Source organism: Meleagris gallopavo, chromosome 1 (genome assembly GCF_000146605.3).
Source record: "Meleagris gallopavo isolate NT-WF06-2002-E0010 breed Aviagen turkey brand Nicholas breeding stock chromosome 1, Turkey_5.1, whole genome shotgun sequence".
NCBI lineage: Eukaryota > Metazoa > Chordata > Aves > Galliformes > Phasianidae > Meleagris > Meleagris gallopavo.
Window position 1 is genome coordinate 63,825,505 of NC_015011.2, and position 21,848 is coordinate 63,847,352.

The following is a 21,848-nucleotide window of genomic DNA, read 5'->3' on the forward strand; positions in this document are numbered from 1 at the left end:
GAGTACTGTGTCCAGGTCTGGGGCCCCCAATACAGGAGAGATGTGGAGCTGTTGTAGAGAAGAGGGCCATGAAGATGATCAGGGGGCTGGAGCACCCCCCCTACAAAGACAGGCTGAGGGAACTGGGCTCGTTCATCCTGGAGAAGAGAAGGCTGAGAGGAGACTTCATTGCAGCCTTCCAGTATTTAAAAGGGGTTTATAAATAGGAGGGGAATTAACTTTTTACAAGAGTAGATAGTGATAGAACAATTGGGAATGGTTTTAAGCTCAAGAAGGGAAGGTTTAGATTGGATGTCAGGGAGAAGTTCTTCACAGAGAGAGTGGTGAAGTGCTGGAACAGGCTGCCCAGAGAGGTTGTGGATGCTCATTACCTCCACCCTTGAGGTGTTCAAACCAGGTTGAATGTGCAATCCAGGCTAGTACGAGATCTGGAGTTTGGTGGCCCTGCCTATGGCAGGGGGGTTGGAACTCCATGATCCTTGGGGTCTCTTCCAACCCAAGCCATTCTATGACTCTATGATTCTATGATTATTTGCCTACACACATGCCACTTGCCATTTTAGGCTCTGTAGGACACATCATTTGGCCTCCAGTGATCACTCCATAGGTTCGCTTTTGATTCACACTATATCTACCATCCTTGGGAGGATTGTTCCAGTACTTTAGAGCATCAAGGTCAAATGTCTAGTCCAAACGTCCAGATTTATAATAAACTTTTTGAGAGGCAAATCAGGAACTGCTGAAAAAGATTAGAGATAAAGTTGTATTAGCTAGAAAGTGATAGTGATCAAGCTATTGGTTAGTGGCAGATAGCCTCCCTGATTCCTAAAACCATACTTGACTGACGTTTTCTGCAGTGCTCCCATTCACTGTGTTTGCTTCCTGCTCTGCTTCTCTTGCAGCTGTTCACTCTGCACTCTTTCCTGAAGGCTGCTGACTCTAAAACAGTCAACCTCTTATTCACAGGAGTAGCTTTCTTATTTCAGGGAATATGTGTACATGCTGGAATTAATGACTCCATTTAATGGATTTAAAGGATTGAGGCCAAAACACTCAACCTCTTAGAGGGTGGGATTGTCCGAGAATAATCTATGTATTTGGCATATAAATTAAGAGTCTATTACAATTATAATAAATAATCAAATCCATGATTTTGTACATGGAAAGCTGGAAGCTTAAAAACTAGCACATAAAACATGAGGAGTCGGAGATTTGTCCTAGGGCTAATGCCTCAGTTTTAAGTAAATCCTTGAAAATTCTGGCTTTCAGTTCCAGGTTATGCACCTCTATGTCCTGCCATCCTCTATTTCTGGATTATTTCATTGCTTCTTTTTCTGCATTTCTTCTGCTTCTTCCGTCATACTGTTTTTCATGTTACAGTATCTAGGACTTCAAGTAAAAAGGAAAACACTTCAGCAGCTCTACTTACTTTCCTTATTTCCTTATTTTACAGCCCTACAGGTCAAACCTTTTCTTCCAAGGATGTTGTCAGGGGTAAACTGCAGTACTATTGTCCGTACTCTGGTGCTTGCTCTACAACAGAGCTCAGAGCTTGACATTGGTTCCATTACAAAACAAACAAAAAATGTTGTTTCTCTGTAATTAAAATAAACTTCCTCTTTCTCAGGAAACAACAGAATGCATTTCATTTTGTTTAATAACTTTGTATGCTCAATTTTTTAATTACCATGGAACAGAAACTTTTGTGTGTGTTTGTTGTTTTTTTTTTTAATCACCATTTGCTAATCATGAAACACAAAGGCATTTTTTGCTTTCTTATTTTCAGACACATTACTAATCTGAGTTCAAGAATGAAAGAATTGCAGGCAGGATATTGATATATTTTGATATTACACTTTGCAGCAGTAAAGAGAGAGAAAATGCTGCATTATTTTTGATATTTCTAATGTAATCACACATAGAAAACAGCCATTTCAAAGTCCAGAGCAACCTTACCTTCCTCAGCACATCAGGTATGTTCCCTTGCATAAAATTTCTACCATAGTTTCTGTAATACTGCAATTTTTTTCCCTCTGGCACAGTAAAAGTCTGAATTCACATTTTGGCTGTGGTCTTGATAGCAACATTAGGGATGTTACAATGCGTAGCTTTTGCTGCTACACAAATACCTTTTTTGTTGGTAGTGGCTTGGTTGCAGAAAGATAAATAAATAAAAAACCCAAATGGAATATATTCTCCAATGTAAAACTTAATTGAACTTCACTGTAATCCTAGTTAAATCAGTCTTCAGACTGAGCATCCTGTGGGAACAATAAGGAGCTATATGGCAATGCATATTCCTCAACCTACAGAGGGAAAGAGAGATCAGAAATGTATACTCTTTAAAGGTAAAATCCACAGAGAGAAGCATTAGCATTTACATTATTCTAGTGCCCTTTAGATGAGATTCAGATTTAACTTTCCAAATTACCATCTTCAGGCAATTTGTTCTCTGAAAGTCAGGGAGTGCTGTTTTGTATGCCCAGTGCAATGTTTAGTCATTAATATTCACAACAATGTCCCAAAGTTATGATATTGTTCTTTATTTGCCAAAATTTTATTAGTCTCTCTCTACTCAAAGTTGGAATCACTGGAAAAAACATCATACCACTTAGGTGTGGTCTGTTTCCTCCAATGCCCAATAATACATTCTACATAATTTCAGCTAGACACAACTCCATGCAGCTCAACTGGGTTTTGCAGAACTTTCTTGGCAACACACCAAACATGTCTCCTCCAGAGAAACATAGCATTTATACTAAACAACAGCCAGCAGTGATATATCAAAGTATTCTAAATGTGAATCAAATTTCAGTGCTCCAACAACATTTGAGTTGCCTTTAGGTGCTGCCGTGACAGCTTTTCCCTTGGGACAGGAGTTCCTGTGCATGTAAGTGGCCACTCATCCACTATATCTATTCATCTTTTGTAACACTTGTGCCCGAATGTGCCTACAAATGATATGTCTCAGTGAATGGTGCTGGTGCTGGTGCTTGAAACTCAGGTAAAGTGAGGTCTTTCCAATTGTAATACGAAGTCATTAATCTAGTTACTACATTGGATGATGTTTTGTGATCCTTAAAATCAGGTTTCATATTCCTTTCTGCCTTGGAAGTTAGTATTTCACGTAATACTCTAAATGTTTTATCATGTTAACAGTGTCAACACATTTATCATACTATAAGAGCTTTGTTTAAACTACCTTATTTCCTCAGCCTGGCAGAAGAATTTGCCTTATTAAGAGCCTTTCAGTGGTCAAAACTAGTTCTCAGCATAGACCTAACTCTGTACCCTGCAAACAGGGATCAAGGAGACAATAACTCTTCTTTGAGTTTAAACATTTAACTATAAAATCCTATCAAAATGATTTTTTTTCTTATATTACATTATTTAAAGCAACAAGTTGGTCTGGAGGTTTGTTCTCTTCCACTGCAGAAAAATGACCAAGTCCACTGTCATAGATTTGACCAACAGCTGTAAGAGTGGAGGCCCCTGCCACTCACCATGTCAGATGAAACCATACAACCCTGTATTTGGTATCTCTGAGAGAAGAAGCTAAACAGTGTCTCCTCTCACCACTCTCTTCCTCTCAATTTCATCGGCTCATTTCATCTACTGTTTCCTCCTCCCACTTGAGCTGGCATTAGAGATGTGCCAGGAAATTCTCTATATCAGCTCTGCTTCCCCAGAACTGGTGAGAATCAGCCTGGTGAGGTGAAGCAGCCTCCTAGCTGGAAGTGAAGGGCTGCCTCCTGCAGCCCCCTTGGCTTGAAAGGGGTTCACTGGAAAGACAGACCAGCAAGCAGGAAGAAGGCACAATGGGAAAGCGTGTTCCTTTGGAGTAACACCCTACTGTGAAGGCCAGACTTGCCGCTTGCCCTCCTTTAGTCATTTGTGCCCTGTAATCTTCACGCATGCCTGCACTGGTAGAGGAGGAAAACAAAAAGGAGACTGAAGTGAAGCTGCATGACAAGGCCTGACCAGCAGTGCATAAGATCTGAAGTACGGGGGTGATGGGAGTACAGGGGAGTACGAGGAAGACTGTGAATCAGAATTTCCATCCCAATGAAATTGTTATTATGCTTTTGTTTTAATATTTTGACTGAAATGAATAGTTTACATGTTCCCAAATTAGAATGTTTTGTTTGCTGAACTCAGCTGAAACTTTTTATTTGTAGCTAGTTCGAAATGAACGTGCCTCTGCCAGTGATGCAGCAGCATACTGCTGACTTTCCACTTGCTTTGAGAAATAGAGAGAAAGAAGATTTGCCTGTAATGGAGCATGATAAATAAGTAATATGAATTCTGACATAACAGAATTTGAAGTGTTCAAGAAGAAAATTCTTCAGAATATAGTGTTATGCCATATAGTCCTTCTGTTTGGGAGACAGAATACACTGGCATGGCAGAAGCAAAGGAACAGCATGTTTCCACTCAGCCAAGTGCAGCAATGGGTGTCTAGAAGTGTTGTCTTCCCATAGATAAAACTTGTTGCAACAGATCAGCATGTGTTTTGTTTCAAAAAGTACCATTGCAAACTTTAAGAAAAAAAAGATAAGTTCATGGTGTACAAGAAAAAATGAGAAGTGTCATTATTGCAGGGTTCTCTATGTACCATAACAGGAGTACTCAGTGTGCATGATTTTGGTTTATAAGTTGCCCGGATCACTGCCGAATACTCAATACTGTATGAAACATTTAACTATTTTTATCCCATTCCAACAGATAAAATTGTTTTTGAAAGTTCCCATAGGCATTTTCATATCAATAGTACAATGCTTATTTTAGACATTTTAAAAACTAAGCTAAGTCCCAGATTTCAGTTTATGTTCCTTCCTTTGCAACAACCCCTAGGACACATAAATCACCCAGCATCTGGAGCACTGGGCCTGGCAGATGAGATTCCCAGGTTCTATGGCTCTGCAGCCTGGAAGCTAATTGAGTCTGTTGCCTAATTTTACTTCCCTGTACTTACAAATTGTTGGTTTTGCCCTATTAAGCCTGAAGTTTCTGAGTGCTTTGACTCACACTGAACATCCCAAGGCTCCAGGTTCCTGCTGTAGAGGTAGGAGCCTAGCAGTGACTAGCACTGCTTTGGAGCATCAGCTAAGTGCAAGCACTCCAACAGCTTTTAAACCCAATTTCATCAGTGGAGAACTAAAACACTTGGCAGTTAGTCTCAGATGATGCCAAAAGTTTTTGGTGGAGCTAAGACTTGAATGCAAGCCAGTGAAGTAAAGAAAGACACTGTAGGCCACTGACTGTCTATCTGAAATGACTACTACGTGTGGAAAACTTCAATACTGAATCACTTGTTACACAGAAGCAATGATATCATCTGGCACTCGAAAAAGGTGTTCAATGCCTTCACACTGTATGCAGTTCTCATGACTGAAACCAGTAGAACCACAAGGAATACAGAGCAAGTTTCATAATTCCACTAACTTCTCCAGAGAATCAGTTTCACACTGTGATGGGATTTTCTCTCTGTCTTTGAAGGTCAAATATTAGTTTTGGAGGGTTTTTTTGTTGTTTTTTTTTTTTTTTTAATTGCAATTATTTTTATTAAATTTTGGGTCACAGAACAGCTTTCTTGCCTGTAGATATAACTAGAAATCACAGATGATCATTCAAATAGATTGCTAGGGATAATGGTGGAAATATTTATGGGCACATGCAAGCAAAATAATTTTTACCAATGCCAGCATCTACTGGCACTTTTCACAAACAACGTAGGTTAGATGATATAAAGAGCTTGACACTGTGATGGCTGGAGGTACATTTGGAGTGCACTCAAGAAAGACAAAAACTGACAGAATTTTCCAGGCACATTTTGACAAGGAACTTCCTTGTCTCTATTTTTCTCTCTGAGCTCGGATGGAGCTCACAGTATTCATCTCATTGAAGGGCAAAAATAGCTTGTCCTTTACATACCAGATAAAGTGGTCACCAAACTTAAGAGTACAGTTCCAAAAATGTGTTCTTCAAGCACCAGACAGGAATGTTCAAGCTCATAGCAACCTACCTTATAGATGGCATGGACATGAATTCTTCAAGGGCTGGGAAAGTAAGTAATGAGAGGAGAATGGCAAGTTAGAAGAGAAGGCAAGATCCTCTAAGGCAATTATCCAAAATATATGAATTAATTTAGAGTGGAATACTTATTTCTACAAAGTTAATTTGCTCCATTACTATCATATTGCTGAGGTGATCAGTTCTGGTGCAAGTGTGTTCCACAGTGAAGCAGCAGATTGCAGAATACAGGGGCATTTCCTAAAATATCAAGATGGGCAGTCAGAGCATGGCTCAGCACTTGGTATGGGAGTACATGCAGAGAGGGCATTGTCACTCCATCACTTCAGGCTGCTCAGGAAACTAGTTAATAATGTCCACTGGGAAAGTACTTTTGAAGGCATTGGGGTTCTTAAGTGCTGGTCACTCTTTAAGTAGGATTTCTTAAGGGGTTGTCCTGCTCTGCTCTGTGCTGTGTGGCCTCACCTCAAGCACTGGATGCAGGTTTGGGGCACCACAATGTAAGAAGGACATAAAACTATTAGCGTACAAAAGACTGCTATAAAGATATGGAAGGGTCTGGAGGGCAATGTGTGAGGAGCAGCTGAGGGCCCTGGGTTTGCTCAGCCCAGAGCTGAGGAGCTGAGGGGAGCCTGATGATGGTTGCAGCTCCTCACAGGGAGCGGAGGGCAGCGCTGAGCTCTGCTCTGTGTGACAGCGACAGGGCCCGAGGGAACGGCATGGAGCTGTGTCAGGGGAGGGCAGCTGGGGGTCAGGGACGGGGTCTGCACTACAGGGCAGTGGGCATGGAACAGGCTGCCCAGGGCAGTGGGCATGGCCCTGAGTGCTGGAGTTCAAGGGGCATTTGGACAACACGTCTCAAGATATATGATTTGAGTTTTGGGTGGTCCTATGTGGAGCCTGAAATTAGACTCCATAATCTATGTGGGCTCCTTCCAATGCAGGGTATTCTATGATTCTATGATCCTGTTCTGTATGCAGAAGACATTATTCTGTGTTTAGCATGCAGCTATCATAAGAAAAGTGTGCCATCTTGTGGGAAAATAGAGAAAATATTAAATCATGTTCTCATGTACATTTCACATATATTAAGCAAAATGAAAAGCATGAACAAATGTTTGAGGGAATATTCAGGATGTTGTTAACCAAAGAGGAATTCCTCAGCATTAGAACAAAATAAATAAAACCTTCAATAGACAGGTTTAACTTTCTAATCAAATGACTTAGGTGTATTTTATAATTATCAGAGATAATGAACTCAACCAGGAGATTTATCTCCGAAAATGTCCAGACTGGTGGATTAATCCCAGTCAGCTGTGAACTCCTTTAGCAGGCAAGCAGTTATAGGATAAATCAGCATAACGCAGCTAAGACATACCGTCTTAAGCTAACAGCTTTTTTAAAAAAGTATATGCAAGTTGATCAAAAGAGACAAATAAAAATTAGTAGAAAAGGAGGAATCAAGAAACACTTGCAGAACAGAACTTGAATCAGCAGGGCCTCAGTCTTTGTAATTGTTGGCAAAGAACAAGCTGGAAAGACTTCATATCCAAGAGAATCCAAGATATTAGCAGTACAAAATGAAAACTAGGCAATATAAATGAACGTCTTGTTTGAAGATCAAATACTCTACATCTTATCATTCAATTTATGTAGTTTGGAAAAGTGATACTTTTCAAACAGAGATTTGGATGTGAATATCAGTGGACTGCTTTTGCAAAGGAGTCCTGCTGATAAAAGCGTCATGAGGCAGAGAAGATGAGAGAAGAGTAACATGCATGTGTAGGGTCAGGCTTAGAGGCAAAGAAGAAAGGTGAAGAAGCTTGTCCAGTAGCAAAGGAAAGAATAAATAGTAGACATCTGTGGGAGCAAAATGTCATACTGCACTATTTCCCACCCCAGTTGCTGATGAGCCTGCCAATGGCCTATGCACCCTGCTCATCTCTTTTCCTAACAGTTGGCTCAATAACTATGATACAGATCTTCTAAAACATGAAATGAATGAACTTTTTCCAGTTCAGGCTGTTCAAGACTCGGAGTTGGACTTACCCTTTGACACACAAAAAAGTGTCAGATCAGTCTTATTAGCTGTTCTACATTCCTAAAGCCTTCAAAAGACAACAACAGCAACAACAAAAACAAGAAAGAAAATTCCACTGAATTGAATATTAATAGCAAAATAAAACAGCAAACAAAAACACGGGTTAAGACCAGAAGCACTGCTATAAAATCATATTTGAGACATGCATGCTTTGAATTGAAAAATGACCGAAAGATACTAAGCAATGTGGAAAAAGGATATTAACAAAACAAAACAAAGCAACAACAAAAACCAGACTAGCAGAAGTCTTAACAACCAACAGAAAAGAATATCTCATTTTTTTTCTGATTTTTTTCTATCTTGTTACTTTGAAAAACTTTTTTTGTTATTTAAAGTCCCTCCAGATAAGACTGTATCCAATGTATCAGAGAGAGAATTTTTCAGTTTTTTTAAATTATTTTAGCAATAAGCATGTTCATTACAATATAAGGAGAAGGTCCAATATCAAAACAGTGACTTCATGTGATACGTCCAAAGTATTGACAGAGCTTATTCTGAGTGAAAGTAGGCTCATAGAGTGGAGTAAAGCTCACACCAATCAAGTTTAAGACCAGATGCTGAAGTATAGAGCATAATCGCTTTCTGTCTTCTGGAAGTTGGTGAAGAAGTGGACTCCAGAGCCTTCTTTAGTTTTAGCTAATCTGAATTGCTTTTGAAGGAACCTAGATCTCCCTACAGATCAGAGCTGTAAGTTAAGGACTTCAGGTAAATACCTAGAGTTCAGGAAGAGAGAAGAGGAGAAGAGAGGAGAGGAGAGGAGAGGAGAGGAGAGGAGAGGAGAGGAGAGGAGAGGAGAGGAGAGGAGAGGAGAGGAGAGGAGAGGAGAGAGGGAGAGGAGGGAGGGAAAATAAGCAAAACAAAGAAAAGAACTTTTTGAAGAGACCTTCAAAGATCATCTAGTCCAACTGCCTGAACACTTCAGTGCTAACAAAAAGGTAAAAATTATAAATGAGAGTCCAAATGCCTTTTGAACACTGTCAGAAATAGAGAATCAACTGTCTCTCTATGAAGCCTGTTCCAGTTTTACCACCTTCACAGTAAAGAAAAATTCATAAAATTCTTTCCTGAGATTCTCCATTCTCTATTGAGAAGAGAGACAGAGAAGTAGCAAGGAATCAATGTCAACACCATGCTGCAGGAGGCTTTTTGGCATGTAAAAAATGTATTATGTAAACATATGCTGATCACATCATGCCATTGCTGAGCTCCACTTGGGAAGGTTCAGTCTCTTACTCACATTAACCAGGACTTCCTTTGTTGACAGGATCAACTCCAGTGAAGGGAAGGAGATTGTATTTGAATGAAGGCCTAATCAGACTAGTAGCAACTTCATATTCCCTGTGCTGAGTGGCCTCTTTGTCAATTCAGCACAGATATTTAATTGTATTCTGATTTCTTTTTATGCACAATTTAACTGGTTTCTTAAAAGAAAATGCAGTAGCATTGTTGCATATTTACTCTAAATTCCTTCCAGTTGGTTTTGACCTTTCTAAAAGTGTAACTTACTTTTGAATTTCGGCTAAGGATCATTTTTTCTCCCTGTAGTTCCTTACTAGAACAGGGCAATGTCATCATCCACTGATGCTAGGGAGCCCATGATAAGTTCTTGCAATGCCAAGGAGCAGACAGAAAATTCTTTGGAGGAAAAAGGATGTTTATGAGATTGGAACTCATTCATCCTTGCATTAACATAGACTACCATGGGTCAGTAGGTAATGTGCACTGGTTATACCACGTACCTCTTGTTTTCCTTTGTTTCTCCTGGCAATGGACACTCTTCTGGCCTCTTTCCCAGCCCCTGCTATTCAATTTGAGACAACTCCAAACCACAAAATTGAATCCAATTTAAATTTCTCAAAGGTTGGGATAGGATTTTAGTTACCTATCTAGTTAAGAAGCTGCTTCTTGTAACAAAATCAATTCTTTCAAAAAATTTAAAATCTAGAATACATCTTATGTTGCTGACAAGTCCAAGTATGACATTATTTCAATGATTTATTTTTTTTTTCAGTTGAGCCCAGATCCCCAAGAACTAACATACAGCTCCACTAACAGGACTTTTAGATGGTTTTAGTGCTTTATTTTCTCAGCACCTTTGGAAACTTACAGCCTTATAATTTCTAAAAAGCTCACTTCTAATGCAGATCATCTATCTTCCCTGCCCCATCTCTCTAGAAATTCTTCTCTCTACTCTTTCTAGTCTCAAGTTCTGCATTCTTTAAACAAACATGCAAACAACAAAATCCAAAGCTGTTTTACATTACACGTATTGTATTTTCCTCTTTAAAATTCATGGAATGAGGTGGAGGCAGGAGGAAATTTTTGCCTCCTCCTAACCCATACTCACAGTCCAAGGAAACCAATTAACAAGCCAGAGAATCATTAAAGGTGTATTACTAATCTGCTTGGGCCAGTACGAGCCTAGGGCAACCACCAGCAAATGAAGGAAATAAATTATTGTATGGTTTAAAATGAGTCCCTGGAGGTTTTAGATCAGAACTTCAAAACTCTAGCAGGCAATTTTTTGTCCTTTTTGTTCTTTTCCAGAAAGGAAAAGTAGGTGACCTTATTTCAGCTTCTAAAAGTTTTCACAAGCTACAGTGCAAGAAAAATTTTACCTACTCTGCCTGATGACAGCATCTGTTTTCCGAACCTGGATCTAGTTGGTGCTAGGCTGTGCTACAGATGAATTGCACAGGTGGTTTTATGTCTCTGTCCTTTAAACCACATTGTTTTTAAGTAGTTCACGGTATTTATTTTTTTTAACTGGTTTTCCAGTCTATCTTGGGATTTCATTTTTGCCAGATATTGTAATCATTGGAAGTAAAATTTTCACTGCATTTACTTTCTTCTGTGAGGAAAGCAAGCTGATTCATTTCTAAAGACTGAGCATTATGTAGAATATGTGCTGAAAATTTCTGCTGTCTGTATATGTCTTATGGACACTTTTATGATGTCACATATTCACTCTTAAACATTTATGCTATTGTGCTGTTTATCTGTGCTATTTAGTACTGTTCTCCAGACCTCCTTGGAAACCATAGACCATAGCTTTTTCTTTATGCTCCTTTTTTAACCCCAGGAGGCAGCTAAGCCCCACATTGTTGCTCTCTCAATCTCCTCAGACGTGATAGAGAAGAGAATTGGGAAGGTGAAACATGAGAGCTCATGGATTGAGGTAAAGTCAGTTTATTAGGTAAAGCAAAAGTCACATATGCAAACACAGCAGAAGAAGGGAATTCATTTGCTACTTCCCATCAGTAGGCAACCATTCAGCCACCTCCAGGATATGTTCTTCTATTCCTCCTTCTTGGATATCATATGGTATGGGATATCTCTTTGGCCAGCTTGAGTAAGGTGTCTTGGCTCTGTCCCCTCCCAGCTCTTTGTACATGCCAGCTCCTTGCTGTTAGGGCAGCATGAGAACAAAGAAGTCCTTGACTCTGCAAGTACTGCTCAGTAATAGCTAAATCACTTGCGTGTTATCTACATTATTCTCATCAAAAATAAAAAGTGTCAAATACAAAACTTTACTAAGAAAATTAACTATCCCAGCCAAAACCATGATATTCCTCTACCAAGAAATAGACTCCCTATCAAACTTCTTACTTGTTGATTAGAACATTTTCCTCTGGATGCATGTTTCTTCCATATTCTGCTTCTTTGAGCCGTATCTATCTATAAATGAGTGCAGGAAAGAAGAGATTGAATTGTAGTGCTGTAACTGTTACCCTTCAAGATCCCAGGAGACTAAAACTAATGGGAGACCACTGTTCCCCTTCATTTCATCACCTCAGTGAATGCAGATGCTCTCAAGTTTCCCCTTTTCATTTCCAGAGGCTTTGTTTGAGGTTGAGGTTTGGTCAGGAATTGGTATTGTAGCTGGCAGCTTGGGTATGGTTAAACTTTGAGCCCGTTTGATAGAGTTAGCAAGAAAAGATTCTGGAGGACCAACAGAGAAGAAGCTACTGGAGACATTACTCTGAAGCATATGCAACAAAACACTAGTAGGAACACAAACAGGGTAACTTAGTGAACAAACGCTTTAGCATGATCACTGACAGACAACTGCCTTTTAAACCAGACCAGCCCCATTATAGCTCCTCATTTGTTATTTTTCTCATTCGTCCCAAATGTCCTAGTCAATCTATTTTATATGAATACATGCTTTCAACTGTTCCTATGATCCTACATATTCAGCAAGGAGAGAAGATGTGTCATAAAAGTCCTCTTGCTAACTGATGTCAAGAGTCAGGATGACTGTACTCTAGCAACCAATCCAGATCAGGAGCTAAAGTAAGGGATTACTCTGATGAAAGGGACAGATAAGCCTCATTTTTAAACTGCAAGTGACTTCACGGGGAGTCTGACCAGAGAAAGAGCTGCTGGATTTTGCCTGAGCAATTTAAATAATGTGGGAAAACTTGGTCAGTTTCTTAACTTTCTTAACTAGACAGTCTCTTTAGATTTAACCCAACTTCATTTTTGATGAAGCCTCTTTCTATGTACTGAGAAGCCAGGTATTGGGCAATGAGACCGTGAAAAGATGCACTTTGGGTATGTCTTGTAGCTAAAATAATCAGTGATTGTGATTTTGCTTAGAAAATCTCTTAACAGACAGTTGAAGCAGTGTTCATCTTTTGATAACCTTGTTTAGACAAGATCCAGAGCCACCTGCTCTTGATCAGGGTGTTGAAGTAGGCAATCTCCAAAGGCCCCTTCCAAATTTCATTTTTCTATAGTTCTGTGAATCCAGTGTTACAGAAAAGCTCTAGTACAGCATATCTTATGTGTTATTTATGAGTTTTAAAAGATGATGATTAACTCACTTCAGATCCGCCTCCAGACTTCAGTACTTGTGTGATTTCATCAATTTTTAGAGCACTGCTAAATGAGTGAGGCAGTGCAGGGTATATATGTATATAATGTACCTGCTCAGACTTCACGGGACAAAAGAATCAGCCTAGTGTATAGGACAGTAAATACTAGTTTCAGATAAGCAGTTCTGAATTTAACTAACACACTTAAAGCATGTGGTTTAAAGCATGTCAGATTTGAAGCCTGTCTGGCTTTAGCTGTTGTGTATACCATCTAGTTGTAAGAGGAAGATGGAAATACTAAATACTCTGTTGCTTAGTGACTTGACACACTGTTCCTTTTACCAAAAATGAGACAAGTTCTGATAAAAATTATTTTGTTTATGCAGAGATGACATTATATCTTCTCATCCTAATATGGCCTTAATCAAGTGATTTTCAGTGTTTATGCACGTGCAGTTTACAAATTTCTGTTCCAATGCCTATGTGGTGACTGTTTAGTCAACAGGGTCAAAGACTGGGACATTTGTGAGTTATGTGACAAATGAGAGTGTCACAACTATTTATGTGACTTCAGGCTGAACTTGCTAAGTTATTTGGACATCTAAACATGTAAAGGAACACCAAAGGGGGTTTCTGAAAGTCCCTCTACTGATGTAAACAAGCACTTACACTTTAAAGGTCCAACTCTGCAAAAGGACTGACATCTAAGCTGAAATTTAGGTTCCTTTGTCCAAGATTTATGTTCTGATCATCTTCTATTTGTTTGAAGGAGCTCCTATACAGTGTTCTGACAAGGAGGTGTTAGGGTATTTACTGCAGAGTAGATTCTGACAGTTCTTTCTGTTGAAGGAGTAATTTTGCTTGAAATAACTGAACTATCTCATGCCTAGAGAGAGACATCAAGCATGACAACCCCAATGACCGACAGATAGTAACAGTGAATGCATGGAGGAAAAACTGAAATACCTTCCAGAAAGAATGAGTATTGAATCCTTTTGGTTATTTTACATATAAATAACAACTTAATTAAATTTGCCTTAGGACCAACATGCAAGTATAAGCACTCAGCTAGATGGTACAAGGCTCTAGTTCCTAACCTCAGGCTTACTTCCACTTCCTTTAAGGATTAAAATAATGATGTTCATTCCTTGATTTCTTTGGCTGGGCTAGCCAAGGTGAGGCTCGTGAGACTAGCAAGGCTCGTCTGCTTACGAGAGAGTGAGAGAAAGGCCGCTTGCTCTCATATCACTGGACTATGGTTGTGCCTTGTGCACATTGGGGCTGTATATCCAGGCTCTGAAGAACTACTCAGCACATACACTGTGTCACTGAACTATAGATTCATAGAACACCCTGGGTTCGAAGAAATTTAAAGTTCATATATTTCCAACTCCCTGCTATGGGAAAGGTTCACACCCACCAGCTCAGGCTGCCCACGGCCCCATCCAACCTGGCCTTGAGCACCTCCAGGGATGGGGTTTCCACAGCTTCTCTGCACAGATTGTGCCAGTGCCTCACTGCCCCCTGATTAAAGATTCTTTTCCTAACATCTAATGTAAATCTTCCCTCTTAGTTTAAAGCCATTTGCCTTTGTCCAATCATGTCAGACCATGCAAAGTTGATCCAACTCCTGCTCATAAGCTCCTTTGAAGTACTGGAAGGCCACAGTGAGGTCTCCCCAGAGTCTTCTCTTCTCCAGGCTGAACGAGCCCAGCTCCCTCAGCAGTCTTTGGAAGGGAGGTTCTCCAGCCCTCTGATCATCTTCATAGCCCTTGTCTGAACCTAAACCAACAACTCCACATCACTCCTGTGCAGGGAGCCCGGGCCTGGTTGCAGTACTTCAGATGGGGCCTTACAAGGGCAGAGCAGAGGGAGACAATTACTTCCTTCTCTCTTCTGGCCATGTCTCTGTTGATGCAACTTGGGATACAGCTGGCCTGCTGGGCTGCAAGCTCACACTGCTGATTCATGTCAAGTAGTTGGTAGTCCTTACTCTTCCCAGAAATGTCTCTGACATGCATGCAGTAAATCAGCACTCTCCTTGGGATTTTATTTATGAGAATGTTACCAAGTATATTTGTACTGGTTTTATATTTAGTTATTTATTGGTATTATTTTTAGTTCCTGAGAGGATTAAATTGTGTATTTTTCTCATAGCTTAGTATCACCGAGAAAAGCATCATTGTTGAAAATCTTATTAAAGGTCATTTCATATCTTTCTGCCTCTGTTTATGACAGTGTTAACTATAGCGGTTAATAAACATGTATCTATTTAATGGTAGGGTCTCCTTTTACTGTTCCTTTTTTCAGTTGGAGTCAGGTTAGAAATCCAGCTTTAACATCTAGTTGCTACTGTCCTGATCTCAGTTGGTAGCAAGAGGGATAACACCTGCCTCAGAGTTCTCTGATCCTTTGCATTATTTATAGACTTACAGAGAGTTGATAAAGAGGAAAAAATGGACTTTGGTTGTTGTTGTTTTAGTATTTTTTCTTATTCATTATTAGCGAAGTTCTGTAAAGAAAGGAATAAGGGCTTATGTTCAGTGAGCATGCGCAAACGAGGCTTTATCTTTGATTTGGTTATCTTTGGTGGTTTTTAAGAGGAAGCAGATGTAAAGTTCTGATGATAATTCCGAGACTAATCTGTGCCTAGAAGAGAGATTGCATGCTGCTAGTCTGCTTTACTGCTCCGCTAGTTGAAACCTCACTCTTGCTCTTTTCCTGAGAAAAGCAGGGAGAACTGCACTATGAATTCCCCTGGCAGGGCAGGGGTACAGCAGCAGTAACTGGTATATAGCTAGTAAGTAACTACTTCTTGAGTGAGCTGAATTCTTCTGTTCTGCTGCAGTTTCAACCAGTTTTCATAAGCTGCAGGCAGGAGGGATGCTTTTGTAATCATGTGAATATCTAAGAGTAAGAAGGGAAAAAAGAATAATCCCATGCTAAGGAGCTTGAGATTTAAATTCAAGCACATTGTTTCGGGATTTAAACGGATTAGTGCAATGTAACATGAACACTGGGCTAGCTAACTCTGACGTTTCCAGCTCCCTCTTCTTAGCCATCACCTCAGTTAAATGGCCACATATGGATGGGAGACATCACAGTTCTCTCTTGCTCTCTTCAGGTCTGTGCTCTACAGTTCTGTTGCTATCAGTTGCAGTTATCTTAGCACATCCAACACAGGCCAACACAATACATTTCTCTTCCATCAAGAGCACTAAGAGAGAATTTCTATAAACAACAGAGTTTCCAAAACAAATTTTTTAATGAATTCCTTAAAACTAGTAATTCTACAAGCTTAGCTGATACTTGAAGATGATTCTATGTGGGCATGCTGGTGATGGGAAAATGGTTGGAAAAGGTGATCTTTGTGGTGATCACCAATCTTAATGATTCCATGACTTGCTGTTTCCTGACTTGCTGAAAACTCAACTCCTTCAGGCTACCTCTGGGTCACAACAAATCACATCAAATCTTTCGTCCTTCTCATCTTGCTCTCAGCAAGAATCCTCAGCTGCACAGCCTTTTCAGTGGCTTACTTCAGCACTGGCAATGCAGCTAGTTTAGTATGTGAAAAAAAAAAGGGCATTATCCTGCAATTATTTCCAGTCCCACTCCTTCCCCAAGCAACTTTTATCTAATAACATTACATTTTCCAGGTTGTGTCTTTCTTATCATCCATAAGGAAGAACAGCTTGTTCACACAATATTGTAACAGTCCTTGATGTATTCATCAACCAAAACTGATGCACAGTATTATAAATTACCACACTTATATTATTCCATAATGATTCCATGTCTATCATGATAAAAATAGATCACATTAGTCTGTTGACAAGAAGCATTGTCCTGTTTAGGAGGTGGCTCTGCCTAGGTAGGAGCTTATGTCACTAATGCTATTCAAGAAGTTATTTTTACGGGAAGCATCAAATACTGCTTATATGTGAAGCATAGAAGCATTCTATTCAAGGTGTGAAAATGAGATTGTTTGTGCATTCAATTTCATTTAAAATTCTATGGGAAAAAACCCAAAACTTGAAGACGTCTCACTGTCTCAGAAGACAGTGTACAAGTACATGCTATTCTTTTGTATCTTTCTATATGGAGCAGCTATCGGTTGTGTTTTCTCAATAAATTGGCTCAGCCAAATAAATACCATTAAGTTCTTGTTCAAGTGTCTTTCTAGCATTTTTTTTTTTCCAAATTGGAAAAATCTTGACCTTTCAGTCTGCTTGCTAGGGTACAGGTGAAGACAGTGATCTGTAGTTAGATCCCTATGAAATCAATTAGTTTGAGTAACCACTCAGCAAGACATAGTAATTTTGATCAACAGAAAACTCTGATTAGAAGAGTGACTAAGTTCAGTACTTTATGAACATTTATATCTTCAGCTTAACTGCAATCATGTGTTTCAGAACCAATTGAATGTCAATTCACATCCTCAAGCAGGTGAGAAAGTCTGGGGGAAAAGCCTCTCTGAGATCAGGTCTCCACCTGAGTTTTAGAGCTAATTAACACTGCAGCAAAAGAAAGCTCTCCAAGCTCCATAAGACATCAGTGCAATGAAGCTTGTTCAGCCCATCAATTTCAGTGCACTTTTCTGCCAGGCAACAAAGCACTGATTTTGGACAAACAAACAAATACCAAACGATTAAGTAATTCCATATGCAATAATATATGCATCTATAACAATGTAGGAATTTCTATAACAATATGTATAGTGCATTTCTTCTATGTGCATAAAATAAATCATAAAGTACTAGAAGGTAACAACATAGACTAGGTTTTAGTTCTTGTGTACAAAGAATGAAGAAATAAAATCTAATTTCTTCTTAAGGGCTCACGTTGAATTTTCCAGCGTAATAGTTAAAAGGTTATTGCTGAAAATGCATGTGTGTGTGTGTATAATTATTAAAACAAAGGCCCTGTAAAGAGCATTGTTATTATTTCAAACGTACTTCCTTCACTTTCAGTATTGCTTTAAGAGGAGAAAAAAAATGTATGAATGTTTTAATAGTCACTTCAAGCTGATGAGAAAAGGTGACCTGTATTATTTTTGCAACAAGGGTTATAGATGTATAATACTACATAGCAGAATGAATTTGTTGTGGAGTTTGTGTCAGCGAAGATTTCCCTCTAAGATTCTTCTTTAAGACAGCATTGTCTAGGGAATTGAAACACTTGAAAAATCAAGAGAAGAGTTTTCAACAAACAGCTTATAGACTAAAACAGCAAAAACTTTGAGAATAAAAGTACACAGAAGGCTTAAGATGGTCTAATCAGTTCCTACCACTGAAAGGGGAAAGTCTCCCTTTGCTTCCCAGCCTCTTAAGATACCACTTCTGGGCTCAGCCACACACTTTCAATACCATGTCTGCTGGTGACTCCAAGGACCAGAGATCTCATTACACTCAGCGAATCACTCAATTCTGTTGATTTGGCAACAGAAGTGACCAAAGAAAGCAGATAAGGTCACTCAGTCATTGCTTCACTTCTGCCTGGAGTGAGGTATTGGATTGACACAGGTATTCTTATAGTCTAACTTGAGCTCAGGGTTTTGATGAAGGAAATACACAACTTCACTGTGATTCAGGTGCAAACAAATATAAACCCTCTGTTTTAAAAAGAACTAAATCACTTTAATCTCAGGCTATAAGCTGTGGCAGTGATGGGAACATTCTCTTGTTTTTTTTGTTTTTGTTTTTGTTTCTGTACTTATGATATTGCTTCTACATCAAGAAGCAATGTAAAAGAAATATTAGGCTATCAGCATGACAGTATGTGGCAAGCAGCAAAAATAATCTTGGAACACGTAAGAACCACAAGAAAAAAATGACCACACACAAAACTCTCATATTATATCCTGGTTTTCTGTCTAATCCTGTGCTATCTGAGACACCCACCCTTAGAAGGGTGCACATTTAATGGTTTATTGTATTCTACTTCTGCTACAATCTGAGAGCACTGAAAATGTTCTTGATTCAACTGCTGGAACATTCTCAGTGATATAATGTGAAACATCAGCTATCCAAGGTGTATCTTTACTAAAGGGACATTTCCCACACAAGGAAATTTGTGCCCAGAAAATGTAGTTATTTGTTCTTCACTCATGTGATTCCTCTGTACAAACTAGCAAAAAAAAAAAAACCCTACAACAACTTGAAGTTTTCCCTGAAGTCCAACAAATAGAGGCATGTTAGGAAGGAATTTTTTACTCAGAGGGTGGTGAGAAGAAGACTGCAGAAATGGTTTGGACTAGTCTTGGTTATTTTCATATAAAGGAAATCTCTGTTCTCAGAAAACATTAGGCTCTTGCAGTTCATGGTTTAAGGGAGAGTATCTAACATCTCAGCTATAACTATGGGAGCTGACATCAAGAAACATCTGCTGCTGCAGACCTTGTAAAAGAAAAAACAAAAAGCACCTTAGAAAGCAAAAGAAGTTGCATACGTGGTTTGAAAGGCAGCACTTGGCCACTGGGGATGCCATTCATTCCAAAATAATATTCTCCCCTAGGATGCTGGCCAGTCAAGCAATTCCAGGCAGGCAGAAGTATGTCTCTGAATCCTTATATAACCCTCCTTGTGCAGTAGAACCAAAGAACATAAGTCCTTAATTGTTAAAATTCCTCTTCACCCATTCGTTGGCCCACAAGTGATGTTTCCTTTACCAGGAACTTCATCATGCCAGTACTCACCAGGAAGAATTAACTAGCAAAGGGAAAGGATAACATGAATTTTGGTTTTCAGCCCAGCATGGAAAAAAGGTCTTCTTATCAATACAATGCCCCTTTTTCCTAGCTCAGAATGGAACTGTCTCACTTTTTGCACAAGCACACTTTCAGTTTCTCATGAAGTATTTCACAGCTACTAGGGCAGTGATAACGTAGTTCTACAAATACTCTTAGGACATAGATCAATACTGAAGTGTCTGTTCAACTAAGATATAAAAGGATTAATCTTTGATCTCCTATTGCCTGCTAGCATGTCACCTTTTCCATGCCCTAGCATGCCTGAAAATCTTCATTCTGAAATAGCTTTCCATAGCAATCACAGAACAACAGTAATTCCATGATCTACACTGTGCCTCATTTATCCTATATTGCTGAGGAATTCTAAGGTAGTAATATAATAAAGACAGTGCAATTTATCATTTATTTAGTCCTAGTCTAGTGCCTTGATCACCACAAAATCACCTTCTTTACCTCAACTTGCTTTGTAACCTCAGCGGAATTTATCTGTGCTAAATGTACACTTGGTATATTAAGGACTGGTAACTACAAAGTTTCCTTAGTGTACATTTTAGTTTTCAGTTAAACATTTTACTTTTTTTTCATGGAAACAAAACTAAATTATCATAGACATCCTAGTACACCAGAAATGCATGGTAAATTATCTCTCTCCTCAGATGGGGTTAGTAACTGCAGTGCAACAAATGAATAGCAAACACAGGCGTTTTTTGTGTGCAAGCTATCCAATTATAAGCGAAGTTAATCAACGTGAAAGATGAAGCATAAGCCCTTAGAAGAGTGTATGTGGAAGGGAGAAGAGCACAAAAGAAGCACCCATCCATGCACTCGGTTCTTGCTGTCATTTCTATACTAAATCTTTTCTACTTTAAACTTGCCTGTATTTAGTCAGTGATCAAAAGAAATATTAAAACACTTCACAAGCAAATTACCCAATAAGTCAATATGAATTCAACCTTGGCTCACCTACTGAGCTTGTGAGAAAGATAAAACCCTGTAACAGCTTCCTGAAACTGCACTGGGAGTGCTCACCTAGACTTCCATTTTCTAGGAAACTTTGGGAGTCTTGTGAATAAATGCCAGTGAGAATGTTCTTCCACAAAAAGTATGTGACTTTGTAATTTTATTATTTGCTGTGTGCCTTTAAATTAAAGCACTGTGATGTTGATAATGAGACACAATTTTTATAAGGTGAATTAATCCCAATTGCACTGTCTGAAAATACAGTTGTGGGTAAGACCTTGTTTTTTTTTTAAATAGCCGTAAAAACAGTGCAGATAGGATGTAAGATAAATAAAAAAACAGTGTCTCAACCAAACACAGAGTATGAATTCCTGTGAAGACATCACCTTTTGTGCCACTGAGATTATCCATTTCCTGTACTGTCTTTTTACTCACGTGACTGTACTCTGTGCTTTGGTGTCTTCTGTACAGTTTAATTTCATATTAATTTCATTTCATGTAACTAGTGATAGGACAAGAGGGATTGGCCTCAAGTTGTGCCAGGGGAGATTCAAGTTGGATGTTAGAAAATACTGCTTCTCAGAAAGTGATCAGGTGCTGGCACGGGCTGCCCAGGGAGGTGGTGGTGTCACCAACGTTGGGGATGTTCAAGAAACATTTAGATGTTGCACTGAGGGTCATGGTTTAGTGGGAAACATTGGTGATAGGTAGACGGTTGGACTGGATGATCTGAGAGATCTTTTCCAACTTTGGTGATTCTATGATTCTATGATCTGACTCCAAAGCATACATCAGCTGGAAATGTCATATTAGTCATTGAAAACAGGAATATTTGGGTATTATTTGAACTTCAGTTTTCTGTGTAATGATGTTCTTTTCAGCTAGTTTTCAGATAGCATTTATAATTTCATCAGAAAACATTAGGATTTTAAAAGCCTTAAAAAAAAACCCTACTCTGTAGCCAAATCCACAGGTTTGGTTTTTTTTTCCTTGCAAGACAAGACATGTAGGGTAACTCTTTGTATCTCTTAAGTGTCTATAAAAGAAACCATATGAATTTGAAGTCTAGTAGATGAGAATTTTGTGGTCCAAAAGTTCAGAATATGGGTAATGTTTCATGACTGAGAAAATATTTCAGAGTAGGTTATTTCATATTTGAATTATGGGTGTTTATTCGAAATAC